Source organism: Leptodactylus fuscus, chromosome 2 (assembly GCF_031893055.1).
Source record: "Leptodactylus fuscus isolate aLepFus1 chromosome 2, aLepFus1.hap2, whole genome shotgun sequence".
NCBI lineage: Eukaryota > Metazoa > Chordata > Amphibia > Anura > Leptodactylidae > Leptodactylus > Leptodactylus fuscus.
In genome coordinates, this window is record NC_134266.1 from 217,712,703 (window position 1) to 217,731,584 (window position 18,882).

The window sequence follows — 18,882 nt, forward strand, 5'->3', positions numbered from 1 at the left end:
GCTGCGAGAGAACTCTCTAGCGACGCCTCCATCTTTTTCAGGAACCCGCCTCTCTGTGCGTCTTCTTCCGTCCTGGGTTTTCAAATTTCTAGGCCTTTGGCCTGTAAGCTGTGTAAGCGGCCATTTTCTTGTGGCCCGGGCATGTGCAGTTGGCTCTGCCTGAGGCCTAGAAATTTGAAAACCCAGGACGGAAGAAGACGCACAGAGAGGAGGGTTCCTGAAGAAGATGGAGGCGTCGCTGGAGAGTTCTCTCGCAGCATTGGGGACGCCCCCAGTACTGTTTGAGAGCTGGGGCCCGTGCCCAGTGCTGCGAGAGAACTCATTTGCATAGAGACAAAAAACGGTATAACGAAACTACTCCGTAAAACCTCATACGTACTACCCACATTTGTAAACCCACCTAAACCGTGCAAACCCACATTTATCACGTCCTGGGAAATAGAATTACACTGCTCCTTCTCCGATGACCAATTGACTCAGATCTTATCACACTCCCAAGGGTTTTCACGCTGTGTCCGTCTCCAAGAAACTCACTATAAGCTGTTGACACGATGGTATAGAACACCACAATGGTTACACAGAATGAAACTCGCCCCTACGGAATTATGTTGGAGATGCAACGCAGACATAGGCTCTATCTCTCACATTTGGTGGACTTGCCCGGCTATCGCAGCTTTCTGGCAAGAGGTGCAGTCGACAATTAGAACACTAACCACTCCCTCATTCACACTCACCCCACAAATGGTTCTGTTATCTCTTGGCTCTCCGGACTATCAACCTTCCAAAACTAATCTGATCTCGTTCTTACTATCCGCAGCAAACTCTTTAATCCCTATCAAATGGCTAAACCCTGAACCCCCGTCAAAATTGGACTGGATAAGTAAGGTTAACCAGATAGCCCGCTTTGAGGAAATATCAAGTTGGAAAACTTGCACCCATGATAAATTTGTCAAAATATGGTCCCCTTGGAGAAATCTATTTCACTGATTATGCTCAACAGGAGTTACAAAGTCATGAATTTGACAGCCTACCAGAATCACTTGCTTTCTGTCTCCTCTACCCTTCGCCCCTCTTTCTTTTTACACTATACCTATACTCTAATCTCTATCCCTTGACAATATCTTTTCCTCCTCTCTTCCCCAATCTTCTCGCCCCCTCCAGCCTTATCCCTCACTCTCGCTTATATATATTACCTGCTTTTCTATCGCGACATTCACCCTTTCTCTATCTTGTCTATCCCACCTAACCTATCCTTCTCTCTACCACCAGACCGCTCCAGTGATTATGCTCAATATTCTCTACAGTCCTGTAGCTTGCCTACACATTAAATGAACATCTATATGTTTTTCTCACTTGTTCTAACCTATTCGATGTTATGTTATTGCTAGGCCACGGCCTTTCTTTCAATGTGTATTAGCTCCTTATTATCGATCAGCCAATTTACATTGTTCTTATTTTCTCTTGTACTATTATTCATTGTACAAATTTTGAATCTTCAATAAAAAATTTGAAAAAAAAACAAGAAACGGTATAACGAATGGCGGCGCAGAGAAGACAACGAAAGGTAGGAGAAGAATAGCCTTTCTTAAGGCTATTCCAACGTGGTACCTAGAAAAAATTGTGTTTGAATGATAGGATCCCTTTAAAACTAAAAATGTCATTGTCACGGAGCAAAGGTATACGTCTTCCTCCGGAGGATATCTTGAATCAACACGGACGCAAGAGGTCGGGAGACAACAGCAATTTATTGTAATCCACAAAGTTAGTAGCCGGCAGCGGTCACATCAACCGTAATAACAATAAGTCCACAGAAGTCACAATCCAATGATAGCTTTGGTTCTTTGGTCCTGTAACTAAATCCTGGCTCTCTGCAGAGCTGTGCACAGGCCGGCTAACCCATACTAACTGCTAGCTACAGACTATATACTAAGACTGTTACATCCTATATCTGTGGGGGGAAGGGCTGAGTCACAGATCCTTCCCCCCTCACCTATGCCAAACAGAGCAGACTCCCTGTCTACTATGGACAATGCACCATCCAACATCTTCTTGGGGACACCGATCAGATTATCTCCACCCATTGTCCTCACTAGTTAGAGGTATTTGCATACAATGTGCTAACACACTAGACCCTAATCAGCCAACTACACATTGATGTATACAACAGGTTAGAGAATACATTCCACATGAAATATACAGTCCTATGAAAAAGTTTGGGCACCCCTATTAATCTTAATCATTTTTAGTTCTAAATATTTTGGTATTTGCAACAGCCATTTCAGTTTGATATATCTAATAACTGATGGACACAGTAATATTTCAGGATTGAAATGAGGTTTATTGTACTAACAGAAAATGCGCAATATGCATTAAACCAAAATTTGACCGGTGCAAAAGTATGGGCACCTCAACAGAAAAGTGACATTAATATTTAGTAGATCCTCCTTTTGCAAAGATAACAGCCTCTAGTCGCTTCCTGTAGCTTTTAATCAGTTCCTGGATCCTGGATAAAGGTATTTTGAACAAACAATTCAAGTTCAGTTAAGTTAGATGGTCGCCGAGCATGGACAGCCCGCTTCAAATCATCCCACAGATGTTCAGTAGAGATGAGCGAACAGTGTTCTATCGAACTCATGTTCGATCGGATATTAGGCTGTTCGGCATGTTCGAATCGAATCGAACACCGCGTGGTAAAGTGCGCCATTACTCGATTCCCCTCCCACCTTCCCTGGCGCCTTTTTTGCTCCAATAACAGCGCAGGGTAGGTGGGACAGGAACTACGACACCGGTGACGTTGAAAAAAGTAGGCAAAACCCATTGGCTGCCGAAAACATGTGACCTCTAATTTAAAAGAACAGCGACGCCCAGCTTCGCGTCATTCTGAGCTTGCAATTCACCGGGGACGGAGGTTTCCGTCCAGTTAGCTAGGGGTTAGATTCTGGGTAGGCAGGGACAGGCTAGATAGGAAGGAGAAGACAACCACAACAGCTCTTGTAAGAGCTAAATTCCAGGGAGAAGCTTGTCAGTGTAACGTGGCACTGACGGGCTCAATCGCCGCAACCCAGCTTTCCCAGTGTATTCCTGAATGGAATACACTGTCAGTGTATTCCCGTATACCCGATATATACCCCCGATACCCGTTCCAACGGTGTGCCCCCCCACCTTCACCCCAGAAATACCCTGCAAGTCCCCTAGCAATAGGATTGGGGCTATATACACCCACTATTTTTGCTACTGCCATATGGTGCCATTGTCTCACTGGGAATTCAAAGAATATATTGGGCTTACATATAACTTCAATTCCAGGGAGAAGCTTGTCAGTGTAACGTGGCACTGACGGGCTCAATCGCCGCAACCCAGCTTTCCCAGGATCCTGAATGGAACACACTGACAGTGTATTCCCGTATACCCCATATATACACCCCAAATCCCCGTTCCAACGGTGTGCCCCCCCACCTTCACCTCAGAAATACCCTGCAAGTCCCCTAGCAATAGAATTGGGGCTATATACACCCACAATTTTTGCTACTGGTATATAGTGCCATTGTCTGACTGGGAATTCAAAGAATATATTGGGGTTACGTGCACCCACAATTTTTGCTACTGCTATACAGTGCCATTGTCTCACTGGGAATTCAAAGAATATATTGGGGTTATGTGCACCCACAATTTTTACTACTGGTATATAGTGCCATTGTCTGACTGGGAATTCAAAGAATATATGGGGGTTACGTGCACCCACAATTTTTGCTACTGCTATACAGTTCCATTGTCTCACTGGGAATTCAAAGAATATATGGGGGTTATGTGCACCCACAATTTTTACTACTGGTATATAGTGCCATTGTCTGACTGGGAATTCAAAGAATATATGGGGGTTATGTGCACCCACAATTTTTAATACTGGTATACAGTGCCATTGTCTGACTGGGAATTCAAAGAATATATTGGGGTTATGTGCACCCACAATTTTTACTACTGGTATACAGTGCCATTGTCTGACTGGGAATTCAAAGAATATATGGGGGTTATGTGCACCCACAATTTTTACTACTGGTATACAGTGCCATTGTCTGACTGGGAATTCAAAGAATATATGGGGGTTACGTGCACCCACAATTTTTGCTACTGCTATACAGTGCCATTGTCTCACTGGGAATTCAAAGAATATATTGGGGTTATGTGCACCCACAATTTTTACTACTGGTATATAGTGCCATTGTCTGACTGGGAATTCAAAGAATATATGGGGGTTACGTGCACCCACAATTTTTGCTACTGCTATACAGTGCCATTGTCTGACTGGGAATTCAAAGAATATATTGGGGTTATGTGCACCCACTATTTTTAATACTGGTATACAGTGCCATTGTCTGACTGGGAATTCAAAGAATATATGGGGGTTATGTGCACCCACAATTTTTGCTACTGCTATACAGTGCCATTGTCTCACTGGGAATTCAAAGAATATATTGGGGTTATGTGCACCCACAATTTTTACTACTGGTATACAGTGCCATTGTCTGACTGGGAATTCAAAGAATATATGGGGGTTATGTGCACCCACAATTTTTACTACTGGTATATAGTGCCATTGTCTGACTGGGAATTCAAAGAATATATGGGGGTTATGTGCACCCACAATTTTTACTACTGGTATATAGTGCCATTGTCTGACTGGGAATTCAAAGAATATATGGGGGTTATGTGCACCCACAATTTTTACTACTGGTATATAGTGCCATTGTCTGACTGGGAATTCAAAGAATATATGGGGGTTATGTGCACCCACAATTTTTAATACTGGTATACAGTACCATTGTCTGACTGGGAATTCAAAGAATATATTGGGGTTACGTGCACCCACAATTTTTACTACTGGTATACAGTGCCATTGTCTGACTGGGAATTCAAAGAATATATGGGGGTTATGTGCACCCACAATTTTTGCTACTGCTATACAGTGCCATTGTCTCACTGGGAATTCAAAGAATATATTGGGGTTATGTGCACCCACAATTTTTACTACTGGTATACAGTGCCATTGTCTGACTGGGAATTCAAAGAATATATGGGGGTTACGTGCACCCACAATTTTTGCTACTGCTATACAGTTCCATTGTCTCACTGGGAATTCAAAGAATATATGGGGGTTATGTGCACCCACAATTTTTACTACTGGTATATAGTGCCATTGTCTGACTGGGAATTCAAAGAATATATGGGGGTTACGTGCACCCACAATTTTTGCTACTGCTATACAGTGCCATTGTCTGACTGGGAATTCAAAGAATATATTGGGGTTATGTGCACCCACAATTTTTACTACTGGTATACAGTGCCATTGTCTGACTGGGAATTCAAAGAATATATGGGGGTTATGTGCACCCACAATTTTTACTACTGGTATACAGTGCCATTGTCTCACTGGGAATTCAAAGAATATATTGGGGTTATGTGCACCCACAATTTTTACTACTGGTATACAGTTCCATTGTCTGACTGGGAATTCAAAGAATATATGGGGGTTACGTGCACCCACAATTTTTGCTACTGCTATACAGTTCCATTGTCTCACTGGGAATTCAAAGAATATATGGGGGTTATGTGCACCCACAATTTTTACTACTGGTATACAGTGCCATTGTCTGACTGGGAATTCAAAGAATATATGGGGGTTACGTGCACCCACAATTTTTGCTACTGCTATACAGTTCCATTGTCTCACTGGGAATTCAAAGAATATATGGGGGTTATGTGCACCCACAATTTTTACTACTGGTATACAGTGCCATTGTCTCACTGGGAATTCAAAGAATATATGGGGGTTATGTGCACCCACAATTTTTAATACTGGTATACAGTGCCATTGTCTGACTGGGAATTCAAAGAATATATTGGGGTTATGTGCACCCACAATTTTTACTACTGGTATATAGTGCCATTGTCTGACTGGGAATTCAAAGAATATATGGGGGTTACGTGCACCCACAATTTTTACTACTGGTATACAGTGCCATTGTCTGACTGGGAATTCAAAGAATATATGGGGGTTATGTGCACCCACAATTTTTAATACTGGTATACAGTGCCATTGTCTCACTGGGAATTCCACAAATAATTTGGGGATTCATTCACCCTACATCTCAGGCTCTTGCCATATTCACCCAGGTTGTCAGTGCTGCACCAGCTCGTTCCCAGACAGCTCGTCCCGAAAAACACGTTACCTATATAGAGGATTTGGACAATGAAGACAACATGTTCTAAATCTAATGTCTGCACCTTCTCCAGAATTAAAATAAAGGCAGCGTTTAACTTTCAAATAGCACTGCACAAAGGAAGAGCTTATCAGCTTGTCTCATGACATGCTACTGAAAAGTTTCATTTGTGTATCTTAATGTAAATATAGTTGTATAAGCTTTTTGGGTTTTAGGCACTGCCAAGTTATTTATTACCACCCGCTCCCTTATAATGATGATGACGCCAAAGTCACTGTGGGTGTTCAGAGCTCACAGCTTTGGGTGACATTTGTCTTGCTCTCTGTCGGTACCAGCTGTCTTTTTGGATACCGTAAAGTTATGTTGACTTTATTAACAGCTATAGAAGCTTTAGCCAGGTTGTGACGGTGTGTAACCCTAACAACACTAAGTGGGATACACATTAATAGTCAGTCTATGTACGCTAAACGTATCACTGAAGTAATTTTTTTTCCCTCTCCCCTAATATAAGAAAGGAACAGACCTAGACCGTGGTTCGAGGCTTGAAAAAATCCAGTATTATTTGTTCTTCATGATGTGAAATATGTGTTGAAAAGCAACCCAAGATGAAGTCAGCCATGTGTGCCAGTGTGTTACTTGGCATGCCTTTGCTGGCCCCAACTGTAAGGGTCACTCTCCATTTCCTCCATTTTCCACTCCCCTTCACACCATTTGTGGTGAAGCAATGGGATGCACTGAAGTGCACCCTCTAGCCTCGTGTGGGATAGGGACATCAGATGCCACTCCAACCCCCTCGTCTTCCTCCGCCAGCCAACGGTGCGAAGATGAGAGGAGTGTGCTCTGAATGTTTTCTGCCTAGCAGAGGCTAGTTCTCACTTACGAAAATGGCCCCACTTTGACCTGTATATCAGGCACAATGGTGTAGGTTTCAAAGAAACATGGCACCAACAAGTTGGAAAACGTGGGCCATGCGTGGACCGTGTTTGAGTCTGGCAAGCTCCAGATCTGCTACCAGGTTCCAGCCATTATCACAGGCGCAAAAATGCCAGGCCCCAGGTGTAGCAGGGAAAAAAAAAATGCCATCTCAGCCAGGATGGCATCCCTGACCTCGGAGGCACTGTGCTGTCTGTCCCCCAAGCTGATCAGTTTCAGCACGGCCTGCTGACATCTCCCCATGCCAGTGTTACAGTGTTTTCCGCTAGTAGCTGGGGTGGAGGTTGCAGCTTCGTAGGGTTTCAGTCTACTCCTGCCATGAATTTTGGCCTGGGAGAGGAGATAGGCCACCCCAGTTTGCACCCGGGGAACAGACTCCACCACATTCACCCTGCCTGTCATTAAAGATAAGCACTGCAGCATCCCTGACCACAGGCGCTTGTCCATGTGTCGGTGGTCAAGTGGACCTTGCAGCAAAGCGCAGAGCTCTGGGCCCGACTGATGTTATGGGACACATGCAGGCGCAAGGCAGAGACAGCACACCAAGAGAAGTAGTAACGGCTAGGCCCAGCATAGGGAGGTGCCCCAGCTGCCATCTGCTGACGGAAGGCCTGGGTCTCCAGAAGCATAAACAAACACCAACATCTCCAGGGCCAGCAGTTTATCGATGAGGCTGTTACAGGCTTGGGCATGGGGGTGGGTTGTATTGTACTTCTGCCTGCAATGAAAAGCTTGGGAAATGTGGAGTGGCTGGGAAGAGGCGCATGATGGTGCAGGCCAAAAGGGCGCATGAGGGTGAACTCCCCAATGTGTCAGAGATAGGTGTGTAGGTGTCCTTGCATCATATACTTGCACCATATTTGGCTTTGGAAGTTAATTTTGTGCCAAAAAGTGGTTAAGACAGCGATCCCTCAGCTACTCCCGTTACACTGTCTATTGAAGTTACCATCTGTGGAAGTGGACCACCATTTCTAAGATCCCAAAGGAAGCAGGCAAGAGATGTGCAGTTCAGAAAAAAAGATGAGAAAATAAGTTTAGGCTGTAGAGCACAGAGGGATCGGAGAGGACAGAGCTGGTGTCGGCCAGGTATTCCCACAACATGCGCCTATACTTGTCCCTCCTGGTGACACTAGGCCCCTGAGTGGCAGTAATTTGTCCAGGGGGGCCATTAACGTGTTCCAGACCTAGGAATAAGTCTTCCAACAGGGTAGAGTTTTGCATGCCTTTGCTTCTACCCACTGTTTTTGCTGCTTAGCTTCCCTCCACATCTACTCTGCTTTCACCCCTAAACATCACCCCAGTTTATGCCTTTGCTTCTACCCAGGTTTTTTGTTGATTTAGCTTCCCTCTACATCTACACTGCTTTAGCCCCTAGACATCACCCCTGTCCATGTGGGGTCGGTGGCCTCGTCATCCACCAACTCCTCTTCCAATTGCGCACTGCCCCCTTACTGCAAACCGCACATGACCACAGCTTGCCTTGATGGCAACTGTGTCTCATGATCCCCACTTAGGTCCAAACAAGTCGGTGGCGGGTCCAAAACCCCAAAATTGGAAGGAAATGGCAGATGCTGCAGTATTTCTAACACCTGTTCCTGGTGCTCGGGCCTGGTCTGTGTTGTACCCTGCACCCTGCTTAACGCATCTGCCATATCCGAAGTTGTGCTGAGCGCATGCTAATGTTTCGTGTCCAGTGCAATGGATGGGATGGGATTTCACATAAGTCTGCCACCCATGGCCACTCATGGTTGAGCAACTGAGGGAGTTGACTTTGACGAACCCGAGGGTTTTGGAGTTGGAACTACATCAAAGGTCTGTGCTGCTCACACACTCTGCTCAACACATGATATGTTTAGTGCCAGCAGTGTGGAGACGTCGCACAACAGCCGTTGTTCCAGCAGGTACAGGCGTTGTAGGAGTGCATAGAGGCTAGCAGCGGCAACTATACACTTTAAAAACTATCCGCACAAGCGCCACACTTTCACCAGTAGCTCAGGAACATTGGGGTACCTTTTTCAAAAGATTAGCAGCAATGAGTTAAAAACGTGGCCCAGGCATGGAATATGTTGCAGGCTGCCAAGCTACAGAGCCAATCCCAGGTTACGGCCATTATCACACATGACAACATGCCTGGGCCCAGGTGCAGTGGCAAAAACCACATTGCCGTCTCATCGAGGATGGCATGACTCACTTTGTAGGCAGTGTGCTGTCTGGCCCCCAAGCTGATGAGCTTCAGCACGGCCCGCTGACGTCTCCCCACACCAGTGTTGCAGCGTTTCCAGCTCGTAGCTGGGGTCAATTTAACAGCGGAGGAGGGTGGTGTTTCAGCCCTCCTCCCAGGAATGTTGTGTGGGGAGACAAGTCAGGCCACCACATTTTGCGACCCGGTCCACGCCTCAACTACATTCAACCACTGTGCCCAAATTGAAAGGTAGCGTCCCTGTCCGCATGCACTTGTCCATTCGTAACTGGTCACATGGAACTTTAGGGCTAAGCGCTGAATTTAGGGACCGCCTCATGTTTGGGGGAAAGTGCTGGTGTGGACGGCACAGTGCGGTGGCGCAGTAGACACTCTGCCCAAAAAGGGCAGAGTGTCCCCCAGCCGGGATTCCAACATCTCCTGGGCCAGATTTCTTGAGATGAGGCCGTTGAAGCCTTGGGCATGTGGGTGGGTTGCGCTGTACTTTAGCATGAAATGAAAGGCTTGGGAGATGGGGAGTTGCTGGGAAGAGGCGCATGATGGCGCGGGCAAAAGGAGAAATGGCAGGAAAAGGTGAGGATAAGGGTGAACTCCCCAAAGTGTCAGAGGCAGATGTGGAGGTGTCCTGGCTCCTGGTCTGGACTGCAGCGCCAGCCCTGTCAACAGTGGAAGAGGCAGTGGCCGCCAGGCCAAACGACGATTATCCTGCGCTTGCTCTCACCCACTGAGCCCAGGGCTTGCCTTCCAAATGATGGCACCCGCAAGAGGTGGTGAGATTCCTCTCCGCAGATCTCCAAACCATCTTGGACTTGCAAATTGCACTAAATTTGTCATGTAACTGACATGTATATGATGAGTCTATCCATTGTCTGTTCATTTTGGTGAAAGTCAGCCTGTCAGCTGACAGACAGCTGTGCTTGTCAGTGATGATGTCACCGGCTGCTTGTACCCCCAGTTTTTGCTGCTTAGCTTGCCTCCACATCCACACTGCTTTTGCCCCTACACATCACCCCTATCCATGCCTGTGCCTCTAGCCATAAGTCTGCCACCCATGGAAACTCATGGTGCAGAAAGTGAGGGAGCTGACTCTGAGGAACCCTTGGGTTTTGTAGCTGGTACTCCATCAAAGGTCTCTGCTGCTCACACACCCTGCTGAACATACGGTGTGGTGACCTCGCACAACAGTAGGTGCTTCAGGCAGATGTAGGCCTTGCTGGAGTGTATTGCGGCTAGCTCCAGGTACTGTAGACTTGGGAAAGTGGGTGTCCAAGTGCCGCACTTTCACCCTTAGCTCAGCTAATTTGGGGTATGTTTTTAAAAATCATTGCACCACTACATTGAACATGTGGGCCAGGCATGGAACGTGTTGGAGGCTGGCAAGCTCCAGAGCCCTCCAACAAGCTAAAAAACCTGGCCCCAGGGGCAGCGGGGATAAACAAATTGCCATCTCATCCAGGATGGCATCCCTGACCTCAGAGGCAGTGTGCTGTCCGTCTCCCAAGCTGATGAGCTTCAGCCCAGCCTACTGACGTCTCCCCACACCAGTGTTGCAGCGTTTTCAGCTCGTAGCTGGGGTCAATCTAACAGCGGAGGAGGAGGAGGGTGGTGTTTCAGCCCTCCTCCCAGGAATGTTTTGTGGGGAAACAAGTCAGGAAAATTCTTGAAATGGGAGAGTTTTGCATCTTTGCCCTTGCTGCCTATGGACATCCCTTTGCCTCTAGCCACCATTTTCCCTGCTTTGCTTGCCTCCACATCCACACTGCTTTTGCCCCTAGACATCACCCCAGTCCATGCCTTAGCTTGTACCCCCAGTTTTTCCTGCTTAGCTTGCCTCCACATCCACACTGCTTTTGCCCCTAGACATCACCCCAGTCCATGCCTTAGCTTGTACCCCCAGTTTTTCCTGCTTAGCTTGCCTCCACATCCACACTGCTTTTGCCCCTAGACATCACCCCAGTCCATGCCTTAGCTTGTACCCCCAGTTTTTCCTGCTTAGCTTGCCTCCACATCCACACTGCTTTTGCCCCTAGACATCATCCCTATCCATGCCTCTTCCCCTAGCCATAACTCTGCCACCCCTGGAAACTCATGGTGCAGAAACTTTGGTTGCTGACTTTGAGGAACCCTTGGGTTTTGTAGATGGAACTCCATCAAAGGTCTGTGCAGCTCACACACCCTGCTCAAGATATGGTATTGTAGGGTTTCAGCGTGTGTGAATGACGGACAACAGCCTGTGTTTGGACAGATGTAGGCCTTGCTAGAGTGTTTTTAGGCTAGCAGCGACTCCTGTGCACTTGCAAAAGTGGGCACACAAGCGCCGCATTTTCAACAGTAGCTTCGGTACATTTGGGTATGTTTTTAAAAAACTTTGCACCACTAGGTTAGACGTGGGCCAAACATGGAACGTGTTGGAGGCTGGCAAGCTCCAGAGCCGCTACCAGGTTCCAGCCATTATCACAGGCGTAAAAATGCCAGGCCCCAGGTGTAGCAGGGGAAAAAAAATGCCATCTCAGCCAGGATGGCATCCCTGACCTCGGAGGCACTGTGCTGTCTGTCCCCCAAGCTGATGAGCTTCAGCACCGCCTGCTGACGTCTCCCCACACCAGTGTTTTAGCGTTTGCCGCTAGTAGCTGTGGTGGAGGTTGCAGCGTCGTAGGGTTTCAGTCTACTCCTGCCATGAATTTTGGCCTGGGAGAGGAGATAGGCCACCCCAGTTTGCACCCGGGGAACAGACTCCACCACATTCACCCTGCCTGTCATTAAAGATAAGCACTGCAGCATCCCTGACCACAGGCGCTTGTCCAAGTGTCGGTGGTCAAGTGGACCTTGCAGCAAAGCGCGGAACTAAGGGCCCACCTGATGTTGAGTGACACGTGCTGGTGCAAGGCGGGGACGCCACACCGGGAGAAGTTGAGACGGCTAGGGACGGCATAGTGAGGTGCCACAGTTGCCATCAGGTCCGGGAAGGCGGGAGTTTCAACAAGCCGGAACGCCAACCTCTCCTGGGCCAGCAGTTTAGCGATGTTGGCGTTCTAGGCTTGCGTGGGTGGGTGGTTAGCGGTGTATTTCTGCCGGCGCTCCAATGTCTGAGAGATGGTGGGTTGTTGTAAAGAAGCGCCTGATGGTGCCTTTGATGGTGCAGGAGAAGGAGATAAGACAGAAACAGGGGAGGATGAGGGAGAAGTCAACAAAGTGGCGGAGGCAGATGAAGTGATGTCCTGGCTCGTCCTCTGGAGTGCATCGCCAGCACTGTGAGCAGAGGCAGTGGCATGAACGGCGGGCGACGTTTGTCCTGCCGTTGCTGCCTGCCACTGATTCCATTGCTTGGATTCCAAATGACGGTGCATTGAAGTGGTGGACAGGTTGCTCTTCTCAGGGCCCCTACTCGATTTCGAGAGGCAAATTGTGTAGACGACACTATATCTGTCCTCGGCGCATTCCTTGAAAAAACTCTACACCTTCAAGAAACGTGCCCTCGATGGGGGAGTTTTTCTGGGCTGGGTACAAAAGGGAACATCTTCGGACATTCCGGGTCTGGCCTGGCTTCGGCAAAGCAGCTGACCTCTGCCTCTGGACATGTCTCTGCCTCTAGCTACCCTTTTTGGTGCTGCACCTGCCTCAACATCCACACTACTTTCCCAGCTTGACATCTGCCTTGTCCAGGTGGGGTCGGTGTCCTCGTCGTCCACCACCTCCTCTTCCAACTCCTGTCTCGCCTCCTCCTCCTGCACAATGCGCATGTCAACTGGCTGCCCTGACAGCAACTGCGTCTCATCGTCGTCGATGAGGGTGGGTTGCTGGTCATCTGCCACCAAATCGACCAGAGATGGAATGGAGGAGACTCTAGTGTTTGAGCATCTGGACACAGATACTCGTCTGTTAGGTCCGTGGAATCGCGAAATGGAGGGGCAGGTTGCGGTACAGTCAAAGGAAGGGAGAACAGCTCTGGGGAGCAGGGACAGTTGGGGTTATTGTTCTGGGAAGATTGGGAATTTTGGGTGGAAGGAGGACAAGACTGTTGGGTAAGAGGAGGTAGAGGCTGACTGGCTGGTGGACAATGTGCTTTAAGCGTTATCCGACAGCCATTGCAAGACCTGTTCCTGGTTCTCGGGCCTACTAATCTTTGTACCATTCAGCCTAGTTAATGTGGAACTTTTGTGCAAAGCGCAGAACTTAGGGCCCGCCTGATGTTAAGGGACACACGCTGGTACAAGGCTCAACTCACCCTAAGTGCCAAAAACACTGCTGGTGCAAGGCTCTACTCATGCCAAGGGCCTCAATCTCTGCTGGTAGCTCAGCTTAAGGTCATGTAACTTTGTTTGGAAGGGCTCATGTTAAGGGCTAGAAAAGTGAATTTTGGAAGGTCTTACCACATCACACACACACACACACTCAAAATGACAGTTAAGGGTGAGGGCTTTTGGAATTCCCATTGCCTATTCCATTTGTGGTTGTCATGGGGAACGTGATTTAAAGGGGTGGTTGTTACTGTTTGTTGAGCTTAAATTGGGGTTTGTGTCCATCCATTTGGGGAGTAAAGAAGGTTTCCAGGTATTTTCCCACTTTGATAGAGGTTTTTTTGAATGTGGAAAGTGTGTAGTTGTTAGGCAGTGATGTTGGGGTAATAGAGGGTCTTTGGTGTGTTAGATGCCCCCAGACATGCTTCCCCTGCTGTCCCAGTGTCATTCCAGAGGTGTTGGCATCATTTCCTGGGGTGTCATAGTGGACTTGGTGACCCTCCAGACACGGATTTGGGTTTCCCCCTTAACGAGTATCTGTTCCCCATAGACTATAATGGGGTTCGAAACCCGTTCGAACACACGAACATTGAGCGGCTGTTCGAATCGAATTTCGAACCTCGAACATTTTAGTGTTCGCTCATCTCTAATGTTCAGTGATATTCAGGTCTGGGGACTGGGATGGCCATTCCAGAACATTGTAATTGTTCCTCTGCATGAATGCCTGAGGATTTGGAGCTGTGTTTTGGATCATTGTCTTGCTGAAATATCCATCCCCGGCGTAACTTCAACTTCGTCACTGATTCTTGAACATTATTCTCAAGAATCTGCTGATACTGAGTGGAATCCATGCGACCCTCAACTTTAACAAGATTCCCGATGCCGGCATTGGCCACACAGCCCCAAAGCATGATGGAACCTCCACCAAATTTTACAGTGGGTAGCATGTGTTTTTCTTGGAATGCTGTTTCTTTTTGGACGCCATGCATAACGCCTTTTTTTTTATAACCAAACAACTCAATTTTTGTTCCCAAAATGAAGCTGCCTTGTCCAAATGTGCTTTTTCATACCTCAGGCAACTCTATTTGTGGCGTACGTGCAGAAACGGCTTCTTTCTCATCACTCTCCCATACAGCTTCTATTTGTGCAAAGTGCGCTGTATAGTTGACCGATGCACAGTGACACCATCTGCAGCAAGATGATGCTGCAGCTCTTTGGAGGTGGTCTGTGGATTGTCCTTGACTGTTCTCACCATTCTTCTTCTCTGCCTTTCTGATATTTTTCTTGGCCTGCCACTTCTGGGCTTAACAAGAACTGTCCCTGTGGTCTTCCATTTCCTTACTATGTTCCTCACAGTGGAAACTGACAGGTTAAATCTCTGAGACAGCTTTTTGTATCCTTCCGCTGAACAACTATGTTGAACAATCTTTGTTTTCAGATCATTTGAGAGTTGTTTTGAGTAGCCCATGATGCCACTCTTCAGAGGAGATTCAAATAGTAGAACAACTTGCAATTGGCCACCTTAAATACCTTTTCTCATGATTGGATACACCTGGCTATGAAGTTCAAAGCTCAGTGAGGTTACAAAACCAATTTTGTGCTTCAGTAAGTCAGTAAAAAGTAGTTAGGAGTATTCAAATCAATAAAATGATAAGGGTGCCCATACTTTTGCACCGGTCAAATTTTGGTTTAATGCATATTGCGCATTTTCTGTTAGTACAATAAATCTCATTTCAATCCTGAAATATTACTGTGTCCATCAGTTATTAGATATATCAAACTGAAATGGCTGTTGCAAACACCAAAATATTTAGAACTAAAAATGATTAAGATTAATAGGGGTGCCCAAACTTTTTCATAGGACTGTATATTACACATGGCCTATAGTATAGACTCTAACCATCCCGTGACAGTCATGCTACCAAAAGTTGGAGGTATCTCTGTTCAAATGATCGAGCTGATTTTCGGCTGTGTTTTTCACTGCTGTTCTGCATCCCATGTGAGACCTGTTTATTTCCACTGACTGATCTATGAAAATATAAAGAGTGTCTTATTTTTTCATGGATTATGGTCACCACATGGCTGGGAAACTCTTCACATGTATAAAGCTTTAAAAAAGGCAATACATACATTTAGCAAAACAAAAGCAACATATACATTTATTTTAGAAGTCAATAAAATACATAAATATTTTGGGCAAAGAACTGGCCAATTGTTACTTTAAATAAGTATAATAGTACACTAAAATATAAGTTTTATTCAAAATAAAACTAAAATTTGCAAACCTAAAGTCATCAATTAGACCACTCAGTGATGCCAAACTAGGTGGGAGGTATGGTGTATATATGCATCACATCTAGCAAATATCTTATGGGCAAAGAAATGCGTTTATAGTTATATATACAACATTTTAGATCCAGCATCATCAGGTTTTTGCTGGTTCTATATATGGGCTGCCATAATGATAATATCAAGTACTCTGGTTCACAAGTGTTGGGGTATGTGATAGCTGACCTCCGCACATGTCAACCAATGAGACCATCAGTGTTAAATCCCTTAAATTGGGTAGGTGGAACAGTAGTCAAAGCCACAGCTTCACTAATACTCTCATGGAAGTTATATTATTAGAAGTCAAACTCTCCATGTAGATGTCCACAGAGTAAAAAGGCTAGTTACTGCTCAAAGCCTCACCTAGAGAACAAACTTTTAAGCCCTCAAGTTACAGCTCACCAGTCCCATGTAAGTAGCAGCACAAGGGGTAGCTATATTCGTTTTAAAACAACACCCTCAAAGAACCTGCCACTCACACACCTTACGTTCCATCCTCCTCCCCATATAATAATTACAGTACCCCCTCGAGCTAACGTGTTTCTGCTAGTTTGTTGCCAGCTCATCAGAAATTATGGAAGAAAATACAAATGCCTATGGCAGCATAGACTGCCCTGTCAGTCGTGATGACTGGCCGCCATAAGCAACATATAAAAAAACAAAAAACTTGATAGTCTTCAGTAGTTGATACCTTTTTAATGGCTAACTAATAATGATGACAGATTACAACGTTTCAGAACTCTCGGCTCCTTTCTCAAGTAAATTTAAAACCATGGTTATATTTCCTACCCACTGGCTAACACAGTACGAGAACAAACATTTTCCTTATAAGCAACATATACATTTATTTTGTCAATAAAGTGACCTACACAGATATATTGTGCAAAAAAAAAAAAAAAAAAAAAAGGACAGTTGTTTCTTTCTTTTCCGGGTGTAATGATTCAGCGTTATCTACTGTACAGGAAAATCCAATGACCAATGACCGCATTGCATTTTTTTTTCCACAGCGTTTTTCATTGTGTTTTCACAGAGTTTCCCTCTGTGGACTTTCTGCCCTTATTATACCAATGGGTATAAAAACATAAAAAACTACTGTTTCTTACCTTTCGCCCGTTTCCTACGCTGTCGGCCTCTGCTGCCGTCCTTCTTCAATGACGTCGGACATCACATGACCCGGGACGCAGGCCAGGTTCATGTGACGTCAGAGACGTCAGATAACTAGGAAGGAGGCCAGGCAGGATCGTGGAGAGGTAAGCAACAGTGTTTTTTATGTTTCCTACCTCTCCCGGGTCTCCGATCATTATACTCGGGGGTCTACAAAGACCCCCGAGTATAATGATAGTGTTTGCGGGCCCGCAGTGTCATTTACCGATCCCAGCCCGGATCGGTAAGTAAATAGGGCTCGTAACGGCCTATTAAAAAAAAAAAAAAAACCTGCAGCGGTAGCGGCTGTCAGCTGCCTCTGCTGCCTCTGCTGCTATGGCGGTAGTTACGCCACTGGGCCGCGGTTATCGGAGAAGCGCTTTACTATGGTTCAAGGCCCTTGTGTGACATCACACGGTCATGTGACTAGGTGGGTGTGTCAGTGTCTCATGCAGTGAAGAGAGAAGAGATCCGTGTAAGGTACTGAGAAGGGAGGGGGAAGGGGGATCTGAGATGCAGGATGGAGAGAGTGTCTGTCTGTCTGTTTGTCATTTTACTGGGGAACAACTGGAGAGGGCATTAAAACGTGGGAGAAGCTGGAGGGGAACCTGTCTGCCTCTAGTTGCCCCCAGTTTAATGACACCCTCCAGCTACCCCTACGGTTTAATGTCTGCTTCTAGTTGTCCACCGTTTAATGTCGCACTTCATCTGCCATTTATTTATTGCCCCCTCCAACTACCCCCATTGCTAATGCCCCCCTCCAGCTGATCAGGTTTCATGTTTAAACTGGGGCACCAGGAGAGGGACTTAATACTGTGGGGCAGTTGGAAGGGGGACATTACAATGTGGAGACATATAACGTGTGAGTGACTGTAGGAGGATTATACTGTGGCGGCGGACATGAAAAATGAAAGAGAATGGGTGGAGTTAACATAAAAGTGGGTGGGGCTAAATTTGCCGCAACATGCTATGCACGCCACACATTTTCTCCCTCTTTCTGTTGTTCAAAAGTTGGGAGGTATGGGATTTGTAAGCACTAGTGTGAACCCTGCCTTAGGTGTTTGCCCAACTACATTTTTTTTAAAAAAAAAAAATTGAGGACAATAAGAGATCTGAGGGGGTCTGAAACCCAGATCAGTTATTTAAAGGGGGTGCTGGTGCAGCCCTCACACCTGCTCCATGGTCTCTTCACTAGTTACACTGTAGTCACTGACAGGCAGGGCCGGCGTCAGCGCACGGCATAGTCGGGCAAGTGCCGGGGCCCACAGAGCCTCTGGGGGCCCCCCGGCACTTGCCTGTCACAATTTCAGCTCATCGGCGTCCGTCCGCCGATGAGCTGAAATACATACGCGATGCAGGAGCTGTGAGATCAGCTCCTGCTTTAAAGCTCCGGCCCCGGCTTGCGTGTGTAGGCGCGATGACGTCATCGCATCACGCCTACACACGCAAGCCGGTCCGGAGCTAAGCAGGAGCTGATCTCACAGCTCCTGCATCGCGTATGTGACTAGAGAGGAGCATCGGGGGAACGAGGGAAGGTGAGTGATAGAAGGTGAGTGATGTAAGTGTTTGTTTTGTATTACATTACATATTAAGGTGAAACATAATGAAGGGGGCCCATGAAACTAGGGGGCAAATGAAGGGGAGGGGGGGAACGGCATGACACTGGGGAAGATGAATGGGATGGGGAGAGAACGGCATGAAACTGGGGACAGAGATGGAGGGGGCCCAAAGAAACTGGGGGGCAAATGAAGGGGAGGGGGGAACAGCATGACACTGGGGCAGATGGAGGGGGGAGAACAGCATGACACTAGGGCAGATGGAG